This window comes from Somniosus microcephalus, chromosome 8 (assembly GCF_052327205.1).
Source record: "Somniosus microcephalus isolate GS21.2 chromosome 8, FLI_Smic_1.0, whole genome shotgun sequence".
Lineage (NCBI taxonomy): Eukaryota > Metazoa > Chordata > Chondrichthyes > Squaliformes > Somniosidae > Somniosus > Somniosus microcephalus.
In genome coordinates, this window is record NC_140994.1 from 239,414,337 (window position 1) to 239,427,012 (window position 12,676).

The 12,676-nt window shown below is 43.8% G+C and overlaps 1 long non-coding RNA gene across 1 annotated transcript; it reads right to left on the reverse strand.

Moving 5' to 3' along the window:
- Nucleotides 1-6,884: 6,884 nt before the first annotated feature.
- LOC147114189 (uncharacterized) lies at nucleotides 6,885-11,335 on the reverse strand. Its single transcript, XR_015079161.1, has 3 exons — nucleotides 11,204-11,335; nucleotides 9,538-9,660; nucleotides 6,885-7,213 (listed from the first exon to the last, which is right to left on the reverse strand). It is a non-coding gene; the product is annotated as an uncharacterized LOC147114189 (long non-coding RNA).
- Between the last annotated feature and the right edge of the window lie 1,341 nt (nucleotides 11,336-12,676).

Consider the following 12,676-nt stretch of genomic DNA (forward strand, 5'->3'; position numbering starts at 1 on the left):
AATTCAGGCGTTGCACGCTGATTGATGTCACGATCTGGATTATTTAAATATGTGCAGTGAGCACAGGCAACGGCAGCACTGCCGACCTGCCCAAAATGGCGGTTGCTACGTTCCGCGCCTTAAGTGGGCGGAAGCAAAGCGGCCGCCATTTTTTCTTCAAAACCGGCCTGAACAGCCAGCGCTAAAGGCTCCAATTTTGCAGCCAACGTGTTTCATAATTGCTTGTTGCTTTTATAATATTTAAATATGTAAAAGTAAGGATAGGCATAAATACCCCAACACATTATAATGATAAATGCAATTAGTTTAAATAATGTATATAATATAACATTAAATAACAAAGTTAGACATAAAATAAGAAAGACTTGCATTTATATAGCACCTTTCACGACCACCGGACGTCTCAAAGCGCTTTAAAGCCAATGAATTACTTTTGGAGTGTAGTCATTGTTTGTAATATGGGACACACGGCAGCCAATTTGCGCACAGCAAGCTTCCACAAACAGCAATGTGATAATCTGTTTTTGTTTTGTGGATTGAGGGATAAATATTGGCCAGGGCACGGGGGATAACTCCCCTGTTTTTTTTCGAAATAGTGCCTTAGGATCTTTTAGTCCACCTGAGAGAGCAGACGGGGCCTCGGTTTAATGTCTCATCTGAAAGACAGCACCTCCGACAGTGCAGCACTCCCTCAGTACTGCACTGAAGTGTCAGCCTAGATTTATGTGCTCAAGTCCCTGGAGTGGGACTTGGAACCCACAACTTTCTGACTCAGAGGCGAGTGTGCTACCCACTGAGCCACAGCTGACACTGTTTACATGGATGTTGTACATCTGACTGAGAATATGGAAGTATCATATGAAGGAAGTATTTGCATGTAATAATGATGCTGGCCAATATATAAATAATGCATTTGTTTTTATTAATAAAGTAAAAGTTTTAGTTTAAATTAATTTAGTTTTAATTCTTGAATCTCTCCAAAGCAAATTGAGAACATGTCTTTCAAAGAGCCGGCACAGGCGTGACGGGGCGAATGGCCTCTTTCTGTGCTGTAAGATTCTATGAAACTATTCAGATATGTTTCCAACTGATTCTACACCCACTGTACAATCGAATACCTGCCCCAAGAGAAAACATTTGCAAAGGGTATCAATAAACATTTAACCACAATCTATTGAACAGTGAACCTGGTTTGGTAATGGTCGATGTTGACTCTTATTGGAGAGTGAGTAGCCGGGATTTTCCATTCCTGTGCTTCCGAAGTTGCTGATTTTCCACCCATTTATTTTAATGGGTGGAGATTCAGAAAGGCGTTTGTGCGTGTCAATGGAATGGCTGGAAATGTGGAAGAAAAGTATGAAAATGATCTGATAATTTACGGTCCAGTTCACTTTTCTTCTCCTGTTAATAAAGGTTATTTAGCATCTTCTCAGTTAGTTTCTTGTGCACTACTTAATTCAAATCAAAAGTGTAAGCTAAACTGTAAAGCTAAACAGTTCTCACCTCTCCATCAAAGAAAACCTCTGGCACCGAGGTGTGACCACAAGCAACCTTTTAAGTAAAGAATTGTGGATATTAAAGGTTCTCTGATTTACATCAGTGCACAGGAATCGGTTCTGTCACTTGTTAATAGACCTGTAGATTTGAAGGAGAAAGTAATTCTCGGCAAACTACTGGGTCAGTGTTTACTCATGGACCTGGAGTTTCATCTGACTTACCACCTGTTTGATGGAATATTTGGGCCGTAAAGGGTGCTTTGAAGCTACCCCATCAAAGTTTCTGCAAAAAAAACAATGTCGGAATTATCCTCCCTTTAAGGCTTTTTGGGATCCCGATCTGCCTCATGTAAATGGTGTCAAGGGGGCGTAGCTAATACCTTTAAATCCATTTCTGTCAACTTCCATCCCAAGCCTGTCCCAAATAATTAGTGTCATTATATTAGTGGTGGTAGGAGCTGCAGGAAAGTATCCCACATTGAGGCCATTTTGTGTGGTTACTGAAGGCTGGTGTTTCTTCGCCTGCAGATCAATCTGTTTAGCACTTTGGAGGTACAGTCAGCATTTATGATGCTAATTTCACTCAATTCTGCTCGAAGTACTGCTTTGCACTGGGGACATGGATGTGAATATCTCTATTCTTATGCTACAAAGAGAAGGTCGGCTGAGAATATAGAATCATAGAAATTTACAGCACAGAAGAATGCCATTCAGCCCATCTTGTCCGTACCGGCCGACAAAGAGCTATTCACCCTAATCCCACTTTCCAGCACTTGGTCTGTAGCCTTGTAGGTTACTAAATGATGGCTAAAAAAAATAAAGAGGGAGAAGATAGATTATGAAAGTAAACTAACAAAAAATATAAAAACAGACAGTAAGAGCTTCTACAGGTATATAAAAGGGAAGAGAGAAGCTAAAGTAAACGTTGGTCCCTTAGAGGATGGGACTGGGGAATTAATAATGGGAAACAGGGAAATGGCAGAGACTTTGACAAATATTTTGTATCGGTCTTCATGGTAGAAGACACTAAAAGCATCCCAATAATAATTGATAATCAAGGGGCTATAGGGAGGGAGGAACTTAAAACAATCACTTTCACTAGAGAAAAAGTACTAGGCAAACTAATGGGACTAAAGGCTGACAAGTCCCCTGGACCTGATGGCCTACATCCTCGGGTCTTAACAGAAGTGGCTGTAGAGACAGTGGATGCATTGGTTGTAATCTACCAAAATGCCCTGGATTCTGGAGAGGTCCCAGTGGATTGGAAAACTGCAAATGTAACGCCCCTATTCAAGAAAGGAGGGAGGCAAACAGCAGGAAACTATAGGCCAGTTAGCCTAACATCTGTCGTTGGGAAAATGCTTGAATCCATTATTAAGGAAGTAATAGCAGTACATTTAGAAAATCATAATACAATCAAGCAGAGTCAACATGGTTTTATGAAAGGGAAATCATGTTTGACAAATTTACTAGAGTTCTTTGAGGATGTAACGAGTGGGGTGGATAAAGGGGAACCAGTAGATGTAGTGTATTTGGATTTCCAGATGGCATTCGATAAGGTGCCACATAAAAGGTTACTGCACAAGATAAGAGCTCACGGGGTTTGGGGGTAATATATTAGCATGGATAGAGGATTGGCTAACTAACAGAAAACAAAGAGTCAGGATAAATGGGTCATTTTCCGGTTGGCAAACTGTAACTAGTGGGGTGCCACAGGGATCAGTGCTGGGGCCTCAACTATTTACAATCTGTATTAATGACTTGGATGAAAAATGGGGATAATCTGCTTAACTACCTGTTAACTACCTGTTAACTGCCTGTTAACTACCTGTTAAGAAGGGGAGGAAGGCCGGCAATACCGCGGCACGTAGCACTGCGATATTGCCTCGCAGTGCCCCACGAAGGAGAGGGGGTGCTTCCAGTAGCGTCCCGCTTCCCTCTTGGGGCGCTACCACTCAATTTCAGCCGCAGGGGCACTAATTTTTTCGGGTAGCGCCCCTGCGAAGTTAGTGCCCCAAAGGGGGTGCGACTCAATTTTTCCCCCTTAAGATTCTGAGGGGGCTTGACAGGATTGATGCAGGGAGGATGTTTTCCTTTGTGGGGGAATCTAGAACTAGGGGGCACAGTTTCAGGATAAGGGGAGAGGAGGAGGAATTTCTTCTCTCAGTGGGTCATAAATCTTTGGAATTCTCTACCCCAGAGAGCTGTGGAGGCAGAGATAGACATATAAATGAGCTACAGGGGAGTCAAGGGCTATGGGGAGCGGGCGAGAAAGTAGCGTTGAGGCCAAGATCAGATCAGCCATGATCTTACTGAATGGCGGAGCAGGCTCGAGGGGCCGAATGGCCTACTCCTACTCCTATTTCTTATGCTTTTATGTTCTTACGGCACTTCAATTGCATATCCAAGTACTTTTTAAATGTGATGAGGGTTTCTGCCTCTACCACCCTTTCAGGCAGTGAGTTCCAGACCCCCACCACCCTCTGGGTGAAAAATGTTCTCCTCAAATCCCCTCTAAACCTCCTACCAATTACTTTAAATCTATGCCCCCTGGTTATTGACCCTTCTGCTAAAGGAAATAGGTCCCTCCTATCCATTCTAGCTAGGCCCCTCATAATTTTATACACCTCAATCAAGTCTCCCCTCAGACTCCTCTGTTCCAAAGAAAACAACCCCAGCCTATCCAATTTTTCCTCATAGCTAAAATTCCCCATCCCAGGCAACATCCTCATGGCTTGGCAGCATGGAGTGCTCCTCCTGTGCTATGTGGGAAGTCAGGGACACTTTCGTGTCCAGGGCGAACACATTTGCAGGAAGTGTCTCCAGCTGCAGCCACTCGAAATCCGCGTTTCGGATCTAGAGCTGCGGCTAAACTCACTGTGGAGCATCCGCGAGGCTGAGATCTTCGTGGATAGCACGTTTAACGAAGTGGTCACACCGCAGGTAAAGAATGCACAGGCAGAAAGGGAATGGGTGACCGCCAGACAGAATAAAAGAACTAGGAAGGTAGTGCAGGAGTCCCCTGGGTCCATCTCCCTCTCCGACAGATTTTCCATTTTGGATACGGCTGGGGGAGATGGTTTCTCAGGGGAATGCAGCAAGAGCCAAGTCCGTGGCACTAGGAGTGGCTCAGCTGCACAGGAGGGGAGGAAAAAGAGTGGGAGAGCAATCGTGATAGGGGATTCTATCGTCAGGGGAAGGTGTTTCTGTGGCTGCAGACGTGACTCCAGGATGGTATGTTGCCTCCCTGGTGCCGGGGTCAAGGATGTCACTGAGCGGCTGCAGAACATTCTGAAGGGGGAGGGTGAACAGCCAGAGGTCATGGTCCATATCGGTACCAACAACATGGGTAGAAAGAGGGACGAGGTCCTGCAAGCAGAATATAGGGAGCTAGGAAATAAATTAGAAAGCAGGACCTCAAAGGTAGTAATCTCAGGATTACTTCCAGTGGCACGTGCTAGCGACAGCAGAAGTAGGAGAATAGACCAGATGAATGCGTGGCTGGAGAGATGGTGTAGGAGGGAGGTATTTAAATTCCTAAGGCATGGGGACCGATTCTGAGGAAGGTGGGACCTGTACAAGTTGGACGGGTTACACCTCGGCAGAACCGGGACCAATATCCTCGCAGGAGGGTTTGCTAGTGCTGTTGGGAAGGATTTAAACTAGTTTGTCAGGGGGCTGGGAACCTAAGTGTGGGCCCAGAACAGAGAGAAACAAAGCTGGAAGTGCAAGTTAGAAAAGGAGTCAGCGAAACTAGTAGGGAGCAGAAACAAAGGCCAAAAGTAAAGAGGGTCAAAATGCAGAAAAATATTAAACAGGCAAACTTGAAGGCACTTTATCTAAATGCACATAGCATTCGCAACAAGGTGGATGAATTAATGGCACAAATAGAAGTAAATGAGTATGATGTAATTGACATTACAGAGACATGGTTGCAGGGTAACCAAAGCTGGGAACTGAATGTTCCAGGGTACTCAACATTTAGGAAGGACAGACGAAAAGGAAAAGGAGGTGGCATAGCGCTGTTAATAAGGGATGAGATCGGTACGGTAGAGATAAAAGATCTTGGCTCGGCAGATCGTGATGTAGAACTGGGATCAGTTTGGGTGGAGCTAAGAAACAGCAAAGGGTGGAAAACATTGGTGGGAGTTGTGTATAGGCCACCAAACAGTAGTGGTAACGTAGGGCACAGTATCAATCAAGAAATTAGAAGTGCATGTAACAAGGGCAATACGGTAATCATGGGGGACTTTAATCTACATAGTGACTGGGCAAATCAAATTACCACTAATGGTGTGGAGGACAAATTCTTGGAATGCATGCGAGATGGTTTCCTGGATCAGTATGTGGAGGAACCAACCAGGGAACAGGCTATTCTGGATCTGGTACTGTGTAATGAGAAAGGGCTAATCAATAATCTTGTGGTAAAGGGGCCTTTAGGGACAAGTGACCATAATATGATTGAATTTTACATTAATTTTGAGAGTGATGTAGTCCAATCTGAAACTAAGGTCTTCAATCTAAACAGAGGAAACTACAAGGGTATGAGGGACAAGTTGGCCATGGTATATTGGGAGACTACACTAAAAGGTATGAAGTTATGTATCATTCTTCCTCACATAAAGACTTGCATTTATATAGCACCTTTCACGACATCAGGATGTCCCAAAATGCTTTATAGCCAATGAAATGTAATCAAATGTGGTCTGAATTAGTGTATGAAGATCACCAAAAATATTACTGGAGTGGGCCTTTGGTGTAGTGGTAAGCACCCCTGCCGCTGGGCCAGAAGGTGTAGGGTTTCAAACCCCGCTCCAGACAGTCCCAGCAAGTGGAGTTGGAGCTCCAGCTCTAAATTCTGGGTTGACATCCAGTGGGATACTTGTGTCTGTGGGTGCGGGTGGCCCCCCCCCCTCGTATGGGTTGTGGGAACCATAAACCCTCCCGCCATAGGACTAACCACCCTAATGGCTGGTATGAAGATGGTTACGGTCATGGAAGGAGCGTTAACGCGGCCAGAAATCCTTCCACCACTTCATACAGTTCCCCAAAGGGAACAGTGCGAAGACATGTACGACGACGACCAAAAATATTCATTTTGAACATAGAAACTCCACACAATATATATTTTATAAGAATTTATTACTATGCCATCAGATACATTAAGCATAGAAGAAAAGATTTGCGGGGCTAAGGGGAAAGAGTGGGGCCATGGAACTAATTGGTTAGCTCTATCAAAGAGCTGGCACAGGCACGATGGGCCAAATGGTGTCCTTCTGATTATATGATAATATAGTTAGTAGCAAATATTCAGCATTTTTATAATTGGATTCAGCATTTACTCCAGCATTGGTATTTCAGTTCTATATCAGATAAGTATGATTTTTGTATAATGAAGAAAATATATAATTTACATGAATATTGTATGCATAACAATCCAGCATTTATTCAATGTTTTTTGAATGTGGTAATACTGTCTAGTTGATAAATAAATAAATATTGTATGTGTCATGTTTGCATTTCAGAAAAGAAAATGAGCTGCCTAAATTTAACCAGCATTTCAATTACTCTGCCACTGCTTGAAGCTAATTGAAGATAAGATCTCAATATTCTTCACAATATCATTGACTGTATATTCTCTTGGAAAACTTTATCAGGTGCTTCAGAAATTCTCCAAATAGAATCTCAGAATTGTTGTCCACAGTGCAAGTGGGTGTCTACAGGGAGAAAAATATCGGTTAGACTTCATGCTCGCAGAACACGAATTACATTAAATAGTGGCTATTCAAGTAGAATCAAATTCGTGGTAAATTATCAATAGTTTTTACTTGCTTGTTGAAGATGACCAGTGGGTCTCCTGTGATTTTGCCCACAGAGCGTCAGGACAATTTTCCCTCAGCGCAATAGTGATGCTATGGGTATAGGTATGGGGATCTGCTGCCTCTGGAGCTGGTGAAGCTCCTTCTAGTGGTGGAATTGTGCAGCTGCAGGGTGACTGTGTGTCACGGAATGGTACCCCCATCCTACATCTCGCTTGTAAGCTGCTGATGTTGTAAGCATGCACATCTTGCTTCCCCCACCCCACCCCCCACACCGACATCACACCCCTACCCTTTGCCTTTCTCCTTTCAGATACCAAAGAACTCCAACTAGCCCAGCCTGTGCATGAATAATAAGAGGAGAATGACGGAGAAGAAGAGACACCATTACTCGATCTGACACTCCCAGGCACCAGCTCAGAAAATGGCACTGCGCGAACTTTACAGGGTAGTATAGAGGTGGATTCTGCATGTGGTGAGTCACCCAGCACGAGTGGGCCAAGGGGAAAGGGTAGCGCAGGTGCCAGCTACCCAGAGGGCGAGGTTGCACACGAGTTCTGCTACAGAGGAGTCAAGTGAGGACTTCAATGGAGCTGCCTTCAAAAGAATAAAGTTGGAATAAACGGGTCGTTTTCCGAGTGGCAGGCAGTGACTAGTAGGGTACCGCAAGGATCGGCCCTAGGACCCCAGCTGTTCACAATATATATTAATGATCTGGACGAGGGAATTGGATGTAATATCTCCAAATTTGCAGACGACACAAAGCTGGGTGGGAGGGTATGCTGTGAGGAGGATGTCGTGAAACTCCAGTACGATTTGGACAGGTTGGGTGATTGGGCAGAAACATGGCAAATGCACTATAATGTGGATAAATGTGAGGTTATCCACTTTGGTGGCAAAAACAGGAAGGCAGATTATTATTTGAATGGCAATAGATTGGGAGAAGGGGAAGTGCAAAGAGACCTGGGTGTTCTTGTGCACCAGTCGCTGAAGGTAAGCATGCAGGTGCAGCAGGCGGTTAAGAAGGCAAATGGTATGTTGGCCTTCGTAGCAAGAGGGTTCGCGTACAGGAACAAGGATGTCTTGCTGCAATTGTACAGGGCTGTGGTGAGACCGCACCTTGAGTATTGTGTGCAGTTTTGGTCGCCTTATCTGAGGAAGGACGTTCTTGCCATGGAAGGAGTGCAGCGAAGATTCACCAGGCTGATACCTGGGATGGCAGGAATGACGTATGAGGAGAGATTGTGTCGATTGGGCTTATACTCACTGGAGTAGAAGATTGAGAGGGGATCTCATCGAAACCTATAAAATTCTGTCAGGCCTGGACAGACTAGATGCAGGAAGGATGTTTCCGATGGCCGGGGAGTCCAGAACCAGGGGTCATAGTCTAAGGATAAGGGGTAAGCATTTAGGACTGATGAGGAGGAATTTCTTCACCCAGAGAGTGGTGAACCTGTGGAATTCTCTGTCACAGAGGGCGGTGGAGGCCAGTTCATTAAATATATTCAAGAAGGAGTTGGATATATTTCTTAAGGCTAAAGGGATCAAGGGGTATGGGGAGAAAGCAGGGACAGGGTACTGAATTTGGATGATCAGCCATGATCTCATTGAATGGCAGAGCAGGCTCGAGGGGCTGAATGGCCTACTCCTGCTCCTATCTTCTATGTTTCTATGTAACATACAACCAAACTGTATACATCATGGATAAAATAATATGGAATTTATTTTTTTAAAGTCATTCTCAGGATGTGGGTATCGCTGGCATGGCCGGCATTTATTGCTAGTCCTAATTCCTCGGAGAAGGCGGTGGTGGGCCTTCTTCTTGACCTGTTAGCAGTTTGATAAAATGGCTTGCTGGGCCACATCAGAGGACAGCTAAGAGTCAACCACGTTGCTGTGGGATTAGAGTCACATATAGGCCAGATCGGGTAAAGGATGCAGTTTTCCTCAACTAAAGGACATTCGAGAACCAGTTGGGTGTTTACAACTATCTGCCATGGTCACCTTTACTGACACTAGCGTTTAATTTCAAGATTTTATTCTAAACTGAACTGAAAGTCTCAAACTGCCATGTTGGGATTTGACCTCACATCCTCTGGATTACGACTCCAATCCTCTGGATTGCTAGTCCAGGAAAGTATATTCCCATAATGGCATGTTTAGTGCTGCCAGTATTAGATTCTAAATATTGAATGAGTTGGTCTGTTGTAAAGCAGCCTCACCTGTTCTCCTGCTTTCAGCAAGTTCACTTGAAGTTTCTCCATGTCGTGCTGGATGGGCTGACAGGCAGTAATACTCTTCAGAGCTTTGGCAGCTTTGCAAAATGTCTCTGATACACTCTGAGGCTGAAAATCACATTGTCGAATACTTAAACACACTGAGACAGTGACAGAAAATAAATGAATTCCACCAGATTGCCCCTGGATTTGGCCATGAACTTTTCATTGAATCAATCTATAATTAAAACTTAAAGAAGTAATTCTGGAAACATTCTGATGAATAAAACTCTTTTTCATAACGAAATGCACTTCAAGACCATGTCGAGTTCAAAGGTAAAGACCCAGAAATTTTTAGCGTACGAATGCTTATTGCTGTTTTAAATGGCTAAAATTCCTCTGCTACAATAATGAAGTGAGAAACTTAAGACAAACACGTCAATCGTTTATAAGCTAGTGCCCCAAAGTGTAATCTCAGGGTCTAAGTTATTTCAGATCTCGTTATTCAACTTGTAATGGTGCTGAAAATCAGTTTCAAATTTCAGTCGGAAAGAATTAGTTATTACTTTGTCTTTCAAGAGAATTGGCAGTTTAGAAGTTCTGAGGAAGGGTTCCACCTAAGACACTGACTGACCTGCTATGCATTTCCAGCATTTTCTGCTTTTATTTCCAGTCTACAAGTTGTGCCGATACAAACTACAGAAACTCAGCACATAATCAAATATTTAAATGTTATTCAAATAGCCAACCAGTTTGAAAATTGCTCTAATGGGCTTGCAAAATATTGATGTATATTACGTGTAATCACACCCCAACTGAATATTAAAATCAGATCATTTTCAAATGACATTGAAGAACATCTGTTAAGCAGTTTTAAATGTACAAATAGGGAGAAATCACACTGGGCAGTATTAGCATATTAATGCATTCCCATTGCCTGCTATCTTTGAAAAGGTGCGAGTTATTTCAGATAATATCGTGTAGAACAATTCACCCCAGAAGTATTAATTGGCTGATCATTCTACATTCAAAGGTAATGGAGAGCAGAGAAGCCTGATAAAAAATAAAGAATACCCACCAAAGACTGTTCTATGTGCAACGGTGTGACAACCAACCGATGTTTGAGTGTTGCAAAGAACAGAAACACAAGATGATATTAAGTTCGCATGGTCTGTGTGATCGTGTGAACTGGTTTCAATCGCCTGAGGGGGTCGGAGAGGAGTTTTCCTGATTATTTGTCCCTTATTGGTCCTGGGCTTTTTTCCTGTTTTTTTGCCCCTCCCAGGAGATTACTTGCCTGCGAGGGGGTGGGAAGAATCTTCTCCTGATACACCCGGCATCAGGAGTGTGGGGCAGGCTTGATGGACCAGTTGGTCTTTCCCTGCCCATGATTTTCGTATGATGAAGCAACAGAAGAATCTGAATATTATTTGAGTATTAATAATCCAGTGCTATTACTGCTACTGAACAGGAGAAAACCAATTTGTGGACACAACCTGTGGTCTTTTCCTTCAAATCAACCTACTCTAAGATGGATGGTCAGTGATTATTACCCAGTCGAAGGATAGTTGAGACTGATTGAAGCTATGTCGTGATGTAATGATATTGTGACAGTCGTTTAAAATACAATTCACAAACTTCAATTTCGTATTGCAGAAACACTTTAACTTACCGTCGAATCTCTGAAAATGTCCAGCACCATGGTGTTAAGACAGACAGCCTTCAAAGACAAGAAATGTGCTGTTAGAACCTTTCTATTCAAAGTAACACATCCCTGAAACCGTTCAGCACAAAACGTTTATTACCATGGAACTGAACTATTGCTAAATCCTCATCAGACTGTTAGCTCTTTTGGAGTCGGCTAAACATGATTAGTAACAGTCCATTTGTCTGAAATTGTAGGTTCGACTAAAAACTCAGAAGAAACTTTTATCATAAGAGACAGTGGGGGAAAAATTCAGTTGTTTGCGCCTCCTGTTAGCGCCTTAAGAGGGCGCTAATGGGGCGCAAAGCAACTGGCGCCCAGGCGCGGTGATATTTGCGGCGCTCGCGTAATTAACTAGACATTTTGCGGCAGCGCTAAACACTACCGCCACGATCTCCAGCGCCGGCAGATCGTGACGTCAGTCGAGTGCGCAACGCCCCGGTAGTGCCCCGGGCCAGATATTGAGTGGCGCCCCCTACCTTACCGCCTACCGCTAGCAACAACAGGTTGAGGGGAGCGTTCTGTAGTCAGAAAGGGACTGGGGGAGCGCTATTTAAAGGCGACCGCTTCCTGCCTTTTTTTGCTGGTGACATTTTTGCACCGCGCATTCTGATAGAGAGAGAGAGAGAGAGAGCCTTCTGGAGAGATTCAACGCTGTGTGAAGGAGTTTTGGGTACTGAGCAGCACTTTGCAGGTTCATTTTGATTTGCCCTTCCTTGCTTCGCCAGCGCTCTGAGGTAGTGCCTCGCTCCTCAGCCTTTGCGCCTTAAGACAGGCCTGATTTAGCGCTCCAATCATCTCCAGGGGCGATAAAAGCCAAGTTTGCAGTCGGAGGCGATAATTAGCGCCAGGCGGTAAACTTTGCGCACAGCTGATAATGGCACCCCAAACAGGGCGATACTGAATTTTCCCCCCAATATAATTAATATTTAAGAGCAATGTTTTCTACATGACTATTACACAGAATGATAAATCAGTATAAAGTAACTCTGCTGATTCTTTGCACATAATCTGAAGAAGCAACAAATGTTTTTTCTTTCTATTTTTAATGAAGACATTTAGCCTCCAATGAAGAACATGCACTGTCAGATGTTTCCTGGTTTTCTCGTTTTTCTAGATCTTACTGGGCACCTGAGATTATATAAGCAGACAGATTGCATTCTATGTATCAGATAGTAATCATCGACAGACAGACTATGAGTGTTTATTTTAGTTGAGATACTAGCCCGGAATTTGCAGTCAATGGTGAAGCAAAGGCATTCGCCGCTGGCCCTAAAGAAAGCTGCCCGCAGAGATCTCTCGATCTGGCGATCTCTGTGGTGAGAAGTTTGCCTTTTTCGTCATGTGCGAGATTGCAGCGCTCTATAGTGGGGAATCGCAACCCTGACCTGCTGTGACGTCAACAGGCTGTCCAAGCAGCCAATCACAATGCAGAAATCT